Source organism: Ovis canadensis, chromosome X, assembly GCF_042477335.2.
Source record: "Ovis canadensis isolate MfBH-ARS-UI-01 breed Bighorn chromosome X, ARS-UI_OviCan_v2, whole genome shotgun sequence".
Taxonomy (NCBI): domain Eukaryota; kingdom Metazoa; phylum Chordata; class Mammalia; order Artiodactyla; family Bovidae; genus Ovis; species Ovis canadensis.
The window spans coordinates 23,303,825-23,317,433 of NC_091727.1; the positions used below are offsets into that span (position 1 = coordinate 23,303,825).

The 13,609-nt window shown below is 40.5% G+C and overlaps 1 long non-coding RNA gene across 1 annotated transcript in view; it reads right to left on the bottom strand.

Moving 5' to 3' along the window:
- Window positions 1-9,501: 9,501 nt before the first annotated feature.
- Window positions 9,502-13,609, bottom strand: part of LOC138930949 (uncharacterized) — a 31,463-nt gene continuing 27,355 nt past the window's right edge. The window contains exon 3 of the long non-coding RNA XR_011446300.1: window positions 9,502-11,073. This is a non-coding gene — a long non-coding RNA (uncharacterized lncRNA). The remainder of the gene's footprint in view (window positions 11,074-13,609) is intronic.

A 13,609-nucleotide genomic window follows, 5' to 3' on the forward strand; every position in this document is an offset into this window, starting at 1 on the left:
AAATACTGTGGATAAAATGCACCCGGCGGCACCAGAGTGTGACGCAGAGGATAGGTTCAGCCGCGTCCTTGGAGCTTGTCTCCGTTATCCCACTCAGGGCCCCACCCTCCGGAGATGCTGATTTAGTCAGAGGTAGAGTTGGACACGATTTGGCGACTGAACATCATCATCAGCATCCTGGTGCAGTATGTCTAAAGGCAGCCCAGGTGATGCTAACGTTAGCAAAGGTTGAGAACTCTGCCCTCCGGGGGAAAAAATTGTTCCTTTTCTAATCTCGATCTGCCCCCTAGCGTATGGCAGTGGGAGATCTTGGCCCGCCCAAGAGATTCAAGGCCAGAAAATTAAGACGATGTTACCCTAGGCTGTGATTCTCCAGTTCATTCAACGAATTCTTATACAGCTGTTTGCAGTGTGCAGGACTCTGTAGATTCTAAAGATGCAGCAAAATAGACAAAACTCCCTGCCCTTAGGAGGCTTACCTTATAATCATCAAGCAAGTTAGCAAATTGCATCGTTTCAAACGTGATAAAGCGGTCAAAGGAGGAAAGAAAAGAAGGAAATGAGAGGGATCTTTCCAAAATATACGCACGTCTTGCTTTGTCCTTGAAGATGGTAATTTCCTATAAGGCAGGGTCGATATTGTATGCTTTTTCTGATACCTCATGCTTATGAAAAAATTGTCAGTTTTAATTAAGGTGGCTTTTTAAAAAAAATCAATTTATGAATTACAGATGGACCATGGTCTTTGGCTTCCTCTTTCCTCTCCACCTAACTTTCCCTGCTTTTATCAGTCCCACATCCAGATGATGGTTAACTCCTGAAATACCACTCTCCTTTTGGCCTGCATGGATCTCACCTTTCTTTTTGTTCATATTGTCCATACCTTTCCAGTGTTGGGGTTTTGTTGTTGTTGTTGTTGTTGTTGTTTTTGCTTTATGACAGTTCAACTGAAACAGAGCAGGACCCTATAGGGCCTTCCCAGGAACCCATTACCCCCACCCCCACCATGTCCCCTGCCTCTCATCTATAGAAAAGCTTTAGCCTCATAGCTCGGCCCCAAGTTCCATGGAGCAAATTTAACTGGAGAAGTGAGAAAATACAGAAGCAAAGGAAAACAGTCAAGCAAGACAAAATAACATTAATTTAGCCACAAAGCAAAGTCAAGGACTTTTAGTTACTCCTCAAGAGCTACTGGGGCTTCCCTGGTGGCACTAGTGATAAAGAACCCGCCCGCCAATGCAGGAGACGTAAGAGATGCAGGCTCGATCCCTTGGTTGGGAAGATCCCCTGGAGGAGGGCATGGTAACCCACTCCAGTATTCTTACCTAGAGAATCCCATGGACAGAGGAGCCTGCCGGGCTACCGTCCATGGGGTCACAGAGAGTCAGACACAACTGAAAACAACTTAGCACATAGCACAAGAGTGATAGATAAAATCCTGAGCCATATCCTTGATTTTTTTTTTGCAGGTACTAAAACCCCCACCTGAATGTTGATTACAAGCACTTAGACCCCAGATCAGTTGGAACCAGAAGGCTGATGATGGTTAACTCCCAAAATACCACTGTTACCTCACTGCCAACCAATCAGAAGAATGTCCACACACTGATCAGGCACCTACAATGTCACCTATAATATGGCCTTTAAAGACCACTTTGGGCACCTTGCAATAAACACTATACTTTCCTTCACCACAACCTGATATCAGTAGATTGGCTTTACCAGCAGTCAGGTGAGCAGACTCAGATTTGGTTTGGTAACAATATTTTTTGGACGCTACCATACCTAACATGGTGCAATAAATATTTTATCAAATTACACTTTCTTGTTGGTTTTTACTTGAACTTTTGGTTGAGGCAACAGTAGGTTCAGGGAGAAAAATTAAGTGCAAGAGAATTTTTTAGGTTACATAGATGGTATAAGGATAGGTAGGCATAGCTTATAATTTTGTGCAATCAAGTCACTTTCCAGCCAGACACATTCTCATCAGCCTGTAATCAGTGTATTGTTGTTTCGTCGTTCAGTCGTGTCTGAGTCTTTGCAACCCCATGGACTGCAGCCCACCAGACTTCTCTGTTCATGAGATTTCCCAGGCAAGAATACTGGAGTGGGTTGCCATTTCCTTCTCCACGGGATCTTCCTGACCCAGGGATCAAACCCAAGTCTCCTTCATTAGCAAATGGATTTTTTACCACTGAGCCATCGGTGATTCAGTGTATAAATAGTGTCATTTTGGGCTGGAACAGCTAGACTCACTGACTTGATGCCATGAAGATGCTTTTTCTCCATCGCTTATCTTTGCTTTACTTTGTGCACAGGCTTCTTTCTTTTTTCCCTATATAATGGCATCCTCCACATGGTCAAAGCAGCTCCTGAATTTTACATTTTACAATCACAGCCACATCCACATGCTTGGAGACTGATCCCCAAAATCTGTAGCCCAAATACAAAAAGTCCTGAAAGAGGTAGATCCAGGTGGGATCAGGTACACACCCCTGAGCTGGTCAACTGTGGCAGCAGGGCAAGGTCACATGACTAGCCCATTTGACTTAACAGGAACCTCCTCACCCAGGCCTGTGGACACGTCACAATCTACTCATATGGCTATCTTCATAAGTAGCCATTCAAATGGGGATATGGAGCTCTCCTTGGAAAAGGAGTACAGAGCAATCAACCCCATAGATGTCTCACTGCAGATATTATTTAAAGAACAAAAAAATCATCTCATCATCGCTTAGCCCACTTACCTTAGTTCTAACCTCAGGGAACCCCTGTTAAAACCCAGCCAGTCCAGCATTCATCCACGTCTACAATTCTCTCAGTTGGCAGCCTGTGTAAAATTCTTAAAACAGCTCAGCAACCCTGATATCTGTGTGTGTGTGTGTGTGGCGGGGGGGGGGGGTGTACATTTGGTATATGCCATACCAGATTTGGGGTAGCAGGGATAGAAGGCAAAGTGGTCACAAAACCAGGCCAGGAAACGGGCAACAGTTGTGTAGTGGTGAGAATCACCTAAGTAACAGATGTTCTACCCCACATTTTTGTTTCCTGTTATTCTCCACCTGGGCTTCCCAAGTAGCACAGTAGTAAAAAACCCATCTGCCAAGCAGGAGATGTGGGTTCAATCCCTGGGTTGGGAAGATCCCTTGAAGGAGGAAATGACCACCCACTCCAGTATTCTTGCCTGGGAAATCCCATGGACAGAGGAGTCTGGCAGGCTACAGTCCATGGGGTCACAAAGAGTCGCACACAACTGAGCAACTGAACAGCAGCAGCAGCAGCTCCAAGAGAAGTAAAACCCAGGCTAGGCAATTTCAAAGCGGTGGTAGTTTTTATCACTTTTCTTACCTTTCCTGAGCTCCACTTTTACTACTGTTCATCAAATCCAAGTGTTGACAGGTTTATGTCTTCAACAATGCTCTTTCCCTCTAACAGTATCCTCTTGCTTAAAAATGGCAAACATGTAAAACATGGCATACTATTAGTGACATGGGATCAGAGGGTCTCATTAGGCTAGGACATCTTCATTTCAGAGCGTCATCTTCAATAAAGATGTCTTTCAATAAAATAGAACTTAAAAGGTGAAATTACAATGGGCATCTCTCCTACCCATACCTAATCTTCTATCATTTTCACCTTGTCATGCCCACCCTGCCACCCACTTCACCCACTTTCTCCACCAAAGTCACTTCTCTTCCATTCATTTCTCCCTCTACATCCTATTTATCTCCATTCTCTTGCGTACCAACTTTCCATCATTTTTTCACATCACCTCAACTGCTACCATTCCAGCTGGGAAATAGAGCCTCCCTTCAGACCCCAAGGCAGTCCATTCAACTGGGCCAGTGGAGGCACCAACACTTCCATTCCTCAGCCCAAGGAAAATCAACAAGTACCTCCAATACAATTACAGCTGCACCAGATGCATAACACAGAGGGAACAAAGCTGTAAATATACTGCAGTATCACTGCAAAAGTTCATGCTTCAGAGTCCCGGCAAGCTTTCAAAACTGCCTTCACAATGAGGATTTGTATATTTTAGAGATACTAAAAATCATGCTGTTTGAATTTACACAACATTTTTCCCAGTATAAATGTGTATCTTGTGCTATTTGGAGATGGGGCCACACAAACACAGGATGGTGCCGTTAGTATTAGATGACTTTATCTTCAGAAACAGTGACGTTATTCTAGCAGTTTATCTTTATGTGTGATCTTTATGGGATTGTTAGCCTGCTTTGGTCTGTTTATATAAGTAACCCATTAGCACATTGCACAGGTCACCACATATGGCTTGCGTTTGGCTTCATCTGTGGCGATGCAAAAACCATGCCTGAAGAGAGGAAATATCCCTATTTTACTCCTAAAAAGGCTCTTCAATGGGGCCATTTCTTCCTTGACTCCACTTCCTACCATAACCCACAATTACTCACTCCTTGTATATTGTTCAGGCTCCCCCATCTCCCTCACCCTGTCCCTAGCAGTTCCCTTAAAAATTCCCTAAGGAGATACATATATATTTCTGAGGAGGTATAGCTATAGATCAAGACATAGATACAGATACTGTCAAATATAGTACATGTAGGGACTTCCCTCGGAGAAGGCGATGGCACCCCACTCCAGTACTCTTGCCTGGAAAATCCCATGGGTGGAGGAGCCTGGTAGGCTGCAGTCCATGGGGTCGCAAGGAGTCGGACACGACTGAGCGACTTCCCTTTCACTTTTCACTTTCATGCGTTGGAGAAGGAAATGGCAACCCACTCCAGTGTTCTTGCCTAGAGAATCCCAGGGATGGGGGAGCCTGGTGGGCTGCTGTCTATGGGGTCGCACAGAGTCAGACACGACTGAAGTGACTTAGCAGCAGCAGCAGCTGAGTATACTATAATACAAGCAATGCTTGTTATTCTTAGCACTTGTCAGGAGGTAAAACTGGATTATGTGTAGCAGCTCCCCGCTTTTAGGTCCTTATCTCAGCAAGTGCAGAGTGTGACCAACTAGTTTAGCACTGCTCTTAGTGACCACTGTTGATGCAGCGAGGCTGAAGCATCACACATTCATTGTCTGCAGTAGTTGAGTCATCAGGACAGAGAGTCACGTAGTTGCTGTTACCGACAGCTGCATCATCATAGACCAGGGAAGTCATATCACTGAGTTCTTCAAGTTGTCTAATACTGATGGATATCATTTGGTATATGCTGCTGCTGCTGCTGCTAAGTCACTTCAGTTGTGTCCAACTCTGTGTGACCCCATAGATGGCAGCCCACCAGGCTCCCAAGTCCCTGGGATTCTCCAGGCAAGAACACTGGAGTGGGTTGCCATTTCCTTCTCCAATGCATGAAAGTGAAAAATGAAAGTGAAGTTGCTCAGTCATATCCTACTCAGCAACCCTATGGACTGCAGCCTACCAGGCTCCTCCACCCATGGGATTTTCCAGGCAAGAGTACTGGAGTGGGGTGCCACTGCCTTCTCCTATTTGGTATAGGCTGCCAAAGGCATTTAAAACCCATAACAGCCAAGAATTTTTCAAATTCTCCAGGGCAGAGATTCCCAGAAGCTAAGATTTAACCAACTAAATTCAAATGGGTTGTAACCAACTTCAACCTTTAGCTTTCTGAGTCAATCTATCTATCTAAAATTTTTTTACATAGGCACAACATGATGTATCAGCAATCATATATCCTCATGATTACTTAGGACAGGATGAACATGAGGGTACTTTGTATTTTAGCTCAGGAGGTGGTGCTGTAGGTACACTTCCACCTAAATTAGGCCTCTACATGATATGAGCAATAAGGTAGTTTAATAAGAGGCATTTCTATGGAAATAAAAGAAAAAGAAGGGTTACTAGTTTAAGCAAATTATAAATTCAGTTTGTTTGGGGAGCAGTCAGTTCATAACATTTCTAGATTTGAATCTGAAGCATCATTAGGGGGTGAAATAAGGATGGTACTTTCAATTTGGTCAGTTTTCCTGGTTTGCAGACTGTGCTTGATATCATCAGGTATTCCATTGAACTTTCTTGAGTGGTCCATACAGCATGAAGCACGAAGGCTGTCCATATGTGATCTATAGTAATGATTTCCCTGAAGCTTACAAGTAAATAACAAAACCTCAAAGACAATTAACAGGAGTAGAATCTGATCATGAACACAGCATACTTTTCTATACTTACCTGATAGGAGAGATACCATGATAACCATAGTTTTCTACTGAAATACTTTTTTCCATAGTCATTCCATTTTTATCAAAGATATTTATAGTGAAACTAATTTATTTATAAAATAAGTCATCTTGGGATTTCTCTGGCTGTCCAGTGATTCAAACTCAGTACTTCTGTGCTTCCAGGGGGCACAGGTTTGATACCCGCTTGGGGAACTAAGATCCCACATGCTGCCTGGGCAGGAAAAAACTTTAAATAAAGTCATCTCATTAAACTTGGATTGATTATTTACATAAATGTAGTAAGAATAGTAATTCTATGCAGATTCTCAAATATGACATTTTAGTCAAAGCCTTGGTAATATCCAAGAGGCTTTACTGGCTCCAAACTCAACTTTGTTGTTGTTCAGTTGCTAAGCTGTGTCCTACTCTTTTGTAACCCCATGGACTTCAGCCCGCCAGGCTCCTCTGTCCCTGGAATTTCCCAGGCAAAAACACTAGAGTGAGTTGCCATTTCCTCCTCCAGGGGACCTTCCTGACCCAGGGACTGAACCTGCATCTCCTGTGTGGCAGGCAGATTCTTTACTACTGAGCCACCTTTGCTTCTTTAAAATTGTCTGATAATAAGGAATTTCAGATTAGGCCTTTAAAGTCTCTTTAGGCTAAGAAGCCAAGATAAGGACTTGTCTAATTATATCCTGCAACAAGAACAAGTTCTTTTTTTTTTTTTAGATTTTTTTTTTTTAACTTTACAATATTGTGTTGGTTTTGAGGGGGGTTCAGGATTGGGAACACGTGTACACCTGTGGCAGATTCATGTTGATGTATGGCAAGAACAAGTTCTTATTGGCTTTATATAAAGACATATACTGTCAGAAAAATCAGAGGTGTTTTTTTTTTTATTGATTTATTTGGCTGTGTCGAGTCTTAGTTGCAGCATGTGGGATCTTCATTGCGGCAGACTTGCTCTCTTGTTGCGGTACACTGCTCCAGAGTGCCCGGGCTCAGTAGCTTTGCAGCATGTGGATCTTAGTTCCCTGACCAGGGATCGAACCCACGTTCCTTGCATTGCAAGGCAGATTCTTTAACCACTAGACCACCAGGGAAGTCCCCAAACTACGAGTATTTTAATAAGAGTTTCTGAATTGTTGAGCGATTAGGTAAAAAGAAAAAGACAAAAATGTTTCAATTTTTGTTTACAAAAGTACTGTTTATCAAATTGCTGTCATGTTATAAATAGCTTAAAAGAGAGGAGCAAAAGGGGTCTTTTAAATCTGGAAAACAAAACATTAAACAACCAGCAATATTTCAAATGAAGTCATAAAAATTATAATCATCTTAATCAGTTCATTCAGTCTCCTATTTTTAATTTTTATTTTGCTTCATCTTAGGTTAGTAGCTTTATCAATCAATCAGTTTTCCAGGAGAGTCTTAGAAATTCCTATCCAGTGCAGTGATATTATCTTAAAGTTATCAGAAACCTGTATTCTAAGTACTTGTTAATGTCTTTTCCAAGAATCTCTTTGAAGATGAAGCATTTCTGCGGGTTCCAGTTCCAGTTCAGTCACTCAGTCGTGTCCGACTCTTTGTGACCCCATGAATCGCAGCACGCCAGGCCTCCCTGTCCATCACCAACTCCTGGAGTTTACTCAAACTAATGTCCATCGAGACGGTGATGCCATCCAGCCATCTCATCCTCTGTCGTCCCCTTCTCCTCCCACCCCCAATCCCTCCCAGCATCAGGGTCTTTTCCAATGAGTCAAGTCTTTGCATGAGGTGGCCAAAGCACTGGAGTTTCAGCTTTAGCGTCAGTCCTTCCAATGAACACCCAGGACTGGTCTCCTTTAGGATGGACTGGTTGGATCTCCTTGCAGTCCAAGGGACTTTCAGGAGTCTTCTCCAACATCACAGTTCAAAAGCATCAATTCTTTGGTGCTCAGCTTTCTTCACAGTCCAACTCTCACATTCATACATGACCACAGGAAAAACCATAACCTTGACTAGATGGATCTTTGTTAGCAAAGTAATGTCTCTGCTTTTTAATATGCTATCTAGGTTGGTCATAACTTCCCTTCCAAGGAGTAAACGTCTTTTAATTTCATGGCTCTAATCACCATCGGCAGTGATTTTGGAGCCCAAAAAAATAAAGTCTGACATTATTTCCACTGCTTCCCCATCTATTTGCCATGAAGTGATAGGACCAGATGCCATGATCTTAGTTTTCTGAATGTTGAGCTTTAAGCCAACTTTTTCACTCTCCTCTTTCACTTTCATCAAGAGGCTCTTTAGCTCCTCTTCACTTTCTGCCATAAGGGTGGTGTCATCTGCATATCTGAGGTTATTGATATTTCTCCCGGCAATCTTGATTCCAGCTTGTGCTTCATCCAGCCCAGCGTTTCTCATGATGTACTCTGCATAGAAGTTAAATAAGCAGGGGGACAATATACAGCCTTGACGTACTCCTTTTCCTATTTGGAACAAGTCTGTTGTTCCATGTCCAGTTCTAACTGTTGCTTCCTGACCTACATACACATTTCTCAAGAGGCAGGTCAGGTGGTCTGGTATTCCCATCTCTTTCAGAATTTTCCACAGTTTGTTGTAATCCACACAGTCAAAGGCTTTGGCATAGTCAATAAAGCAGAAATAGATGTTTTTCTGGAACTCTTGCTTTTTCCATGATGCAGCAGATGTTGGCAATTTGATCTCTGGTTCCTCTGCCTTTTCTAAAACCAGCTTGAACATCTGGAAGTTCATGGTTCACGTATTGCTGAAGCCTGGCTTGGAGAATTTTGAGCATTACTTTACTAGTGTGTGAGATGAGTGCAATTGTGCAGTAGTTTGAGCATTCTTTGGCATTGCCTTTCTTTGGGATTGGAATGAAAACGGACCTTTTCCAGTCCTGTGGCCACTGCTGAGTTTTCCAAATTTGCTGGCATATTGAGTGCAACACCTTCACAGCATCATCTTTCAGGATTTGAAACAGCTCAACTGGAATTCCATCACCTCCACTAGCTTTGTTCATAGTGATGCTTTCTAAGGCCCACTTGACTTTGCATTCCAGGATGTCTGGCTCTAGGTGAGTGATCACACCATCATCATTATCTGGGTTGTGAAGATCTTTTTTGTACAGTTCTTCTGTGTGTTCTTGCCACCTCTTCTTAATATCTTCTGCTTCTGTTAGGTCTATACCATTTCTGTCCTTTATTGAGCCCATCTTTGCATGAAATGTTCCCTTGATATCTCTAATTTTCTTGAAGAGATCTCTAGTCTTTCCCATTCTGTTGTTTTCCTCTATTTCTTTCCATTGATCACTGAGGAAGGTTTTCTTATCTCTCCTTTCTATTCTTTGGATCTCTGCATTCAGATGCTTATATCTTTCCTTTTCTCCTTTGCTTTTCACTTCTCTTCTTTTCACAGCTATTTGTAAGGCCTCCCCAGACAGCCATTTTGCTTTTTTTGCATTTCTTTTTCTTGGGGATGGTCTTGCTCCCTGTCTCCTGTACAATGTTGTGAACCTCCGTCCATAGTTCATCAGGCACTCTGTCTATCAGATCTAGTCCTTTAAATCTATTTCTCACTTCCACTGTATAATCATAAGGGATTTGATTTAGGTCATACCTGAATGGTCTAGTGGTTTTCCCTACTTTCTTCAACTTAAGTCTGAATTTGTCAATAAGGAGTTCATGATCTGAGCCACAGTCAGCTCCCAGTCTTGCTTTTGCTGACTGTATAGAGCTTCTCCATCTTTGGCTGCAAAGAATATAATCAGTCTGATTTTGGTGTTGACCATCTGGTGATGTCCATGTGTAGAGTCTTCTCTTGTGTTGTTGGAAGAGGGTGTTTGCTATGACCAGTGTGTTCTCTTGGCAAAAGTCTAATAGCCTTTGCCCTGCTTCATTCTTTACTCCAAGGCCAAATTTGCCTGTTACTCCAGGTGATTCTTGACTTCCTACTTTTGCATTCCAGTCCCCTATAATGAAAAGGACATCTTTTTTGGGTGTTAGGCTTGGATCACCATGATACTGAATGGTTTGCCTTGGAAACAAACAGAGATCATTCTGTTGTTTTTGAGATTGCATCCAAGTACTGCATTTCGGACTCTTTTGTTGACCATGATGGCTACTCCATTTCTTCTAAGGGATTCCTGCCCACAGTAGTAGATATAATGGTCATCTCAGTTAAATTCACCCATTCCAGTCCACTTTAGTTCGCTGATTCCTAGAATGTCGACGTTCACTCTTGCCATCTCCTGTTTGGCCACTTCCAATTTGCCTTGATTCATGGACCTAACATTCCAGGTTCCTATGCAATATTGCTCTTTACAGCACTGGACCTTGCTTCTATCACCAGTCACATCCACAACTGGGTATTGTTTTTGCTTTGGCTCCATCCCTTCATTCTTTCTGGAGTTATTTCTCTACTATTCTCCAGTAGCATATTGGGCACTTATCGACCTGGGGAGTTCCTCTTTTGGTATCCTATCATTTTGCCTTTTCATACTGTTCATGGGGTTCTCAAAGCAAGAATACTGAAGTGGTTTGCCATTTCCTTCTCCAGTGGACCACATTCCATCAGACCTCTATCACCACAACCCGTCTGTCTTGGGTGGCCCCACATGCATGGCTTAGTTTCATTGAGTTAGACAAGGCTGTGATCCGTGTAATCAGATTGGCTAGTTTTCTGTGATTATTGTTTGTGTGTCTGCCCTCTGATGCCTCTCACAACACCTACCATCTTACTTGGGTTTCTCTTACCTTGGACTTGGGGTATCTCTTCACGGTACACCAGCAAAGCGCAGCCACTGCTCCTTACCTTGGACGAGGTTGCGTCTCCTGTCCTTGAATGTGGAGTAGCTCCTCTTGGCCCTCCTGTGCCTGTGCAGCCGCCACTCCTTGGAAGTGGGGTTGCTGGTAGCTAATTATAAATGTTTTCAGAGAGGAATCAAGAGAAAAACAATAACTATGAATGACAGAAGACTTAAAAACCAGCGTGGTTAACGATCTAGTGACAGGCTACCAAAAAGTGATGCAATTGAGAAGCAAACTATTATTTTATGCATACATTGTTATAAAATAATGACTAGAATTTTGACTGATCATATTATACCAGGACATATCAGATTTTTTGGAATTTTATATAATTTCTAGAACACATATTAATAATATATACTATGTAAATATAATCTAAGAAGAACATTACTTTTTATTTGACAATGTTTCCTACAGAAGTTAATATCAAGTAAGCCTAAATAAACTGAGATTTCTCTTTCATAAGGAGAAAGAGCAAATCTTTTGTGATCTTCTAAGGGCCCTCCAGAAAATCCCAAAGTTAGTTTGCGGTCAAAAAGACTTCATTCAGAATTTGATTTGGGGAAGTTTGTTAAAAATGTCAAAAGATTAGAAATAGTTCATCAAATAGGAGCTTAAGTCACTATGAAATAATACTTAGTTATCCATTCACCAAAGTGACAACTGAAAGATTTCAAAGGCAAATATACAAAGTTAAGTAGCTGTGAAAAACAAAACCAAAATAAACAACAACAAAAAAAAAACCTTAGCTTTTAAAACTAAAAAGACTCTGTTTTCCTAATTAATCAAAGATCTGACAAAGACAATTTGGAATAAGGGAAATATTTCCCATGACAAAGAATCCCTGTTTCCTAGGCAGGTTACATTAAAGGTAAAGAAAAACCTTTATAATATTTTATTAAAAACAGACCAATAATCTAAGAAATTTTGTGATTTTAACAGAGAGAAAATTAAACTCTCGTTTTTTATTTTAAAAATCCCTGTATAAATCTATTCAATTTAGCCAGCTATAACCTCACAACATAAAATTTCTTTTCCACAAACCTTTTGCATCTTTCTATATCCATTTAGGTTTTGTCTTCTTTTTCCTTTTTTATTCTGAAAAAAAGTTTATTTTAGACATTACTCTTTCTCCTTAACAAAACTACACCCTATATTCCTCACATACTCCTCAAATAAAAATACATCCCATTATAGATCAACTATAGTTCAGTTTTTAAAAATTCTAAGTTCATGCCTCATAATAAAGATTACTTTGATGTTTCCTACTCCTAGAATCACCAAAATCTTCACTATCATATTGATTTCTTCCAATCAGTGTGAGAGAGAGCAATGTCAGTTTTCCTTTCTTTGAATCAAAGTGAAAAAATGCACAGGCAGAATAGTTTAACAAATTATGTTCATGTGCTGTTGGCTGTCAAAGAGTTAGAGGGAAAGATAAAACCAGCCACCAGCTCTTCTTCCTTGCAACACACTAATCCACTAGCTCAAGTAGTTTTGTGTCCTATCCACTTGTGAAGTAACTAATGCTTGTATCCATGCAAACATAGTTTATTATTTTCAGGATGTAACACACACCTCTACATCCTTAGCAAGGAAATGGAAGAGCCAGTCTCATAATGAATGAGCAATTTGACACTTGGAAGGAATTTATATACTCGAGTTTAGACAAAGAGTTTAATTTCCTCATGCCAGATATTCAGGGGCTTTATGGACAATGGATAGAATGTGTGTTGACAGAATTAAAGGCTATGTGACTGTGACAAAATTAAGAATATCTCAATTCTACTGTGTTTTGGAACTTGAAGGGAGAAGAAAAGTATGTAGAAAAAATATGCAAACACTTACTTGAAAACTGTTTGCTCTTTTTTTTTATTCAAATATTTTATGGAGTTGTTTTCTATGAGGAAATGGAATAAACCTGTACTGATTTTTAAAATCTGATTTTCTTCCCTTACTTTGTATACAAAGTTGTTTTCTTTCATTCTTCATTGTTTGTAGTAGCTCTAATTTTACACATTGTTTATAAATTTTAACTATAAGTCTGAGTGAACTCTGGGAGTTGGTGATGGACAGGGAGGCCTGGCGTGCTTCGGCTCATAGGGTTGCAAAGAGTAGGACACAACTGATCGACTGAACTGAACTGAACTGAATCTTTAACTTCCCGGGGAAAATTAGGAAGCAGGCAGTAGTGAGCTATTTATCACATATTTAGCATCTCATAGTAAAATAGCAAATTTATAAAAACATAATTATGTAAATTTCTATTTTTAGAAATATGCTTTTCATAGTACAATTTTAATGTGGTTTTAATGTGACAAAAGACATATTTATTAATAGACTCAAGTATCATTTATCTCTGTAAAAATTAAGAAAAGTAAATAAATTTAAATTTATGTTCAGTGATCAATGTCTCAGTATACTATCTTATTTGGAAATGAACTAGATATAAATATTAATTATTTAACCTAGTATAAACTTTTATCTTACTTACATTTATTTAAATTACTTGTTTTTAACAATTATGCTTAGATTAGACATCAAACAGCTAGCCATCATCTAAAGTTATTTTGTAACATAAAGATAGCATGAGCTTATTTGATAAGTAAACAAAGGTAGAAAAAATTATATGCTTGCGTTAC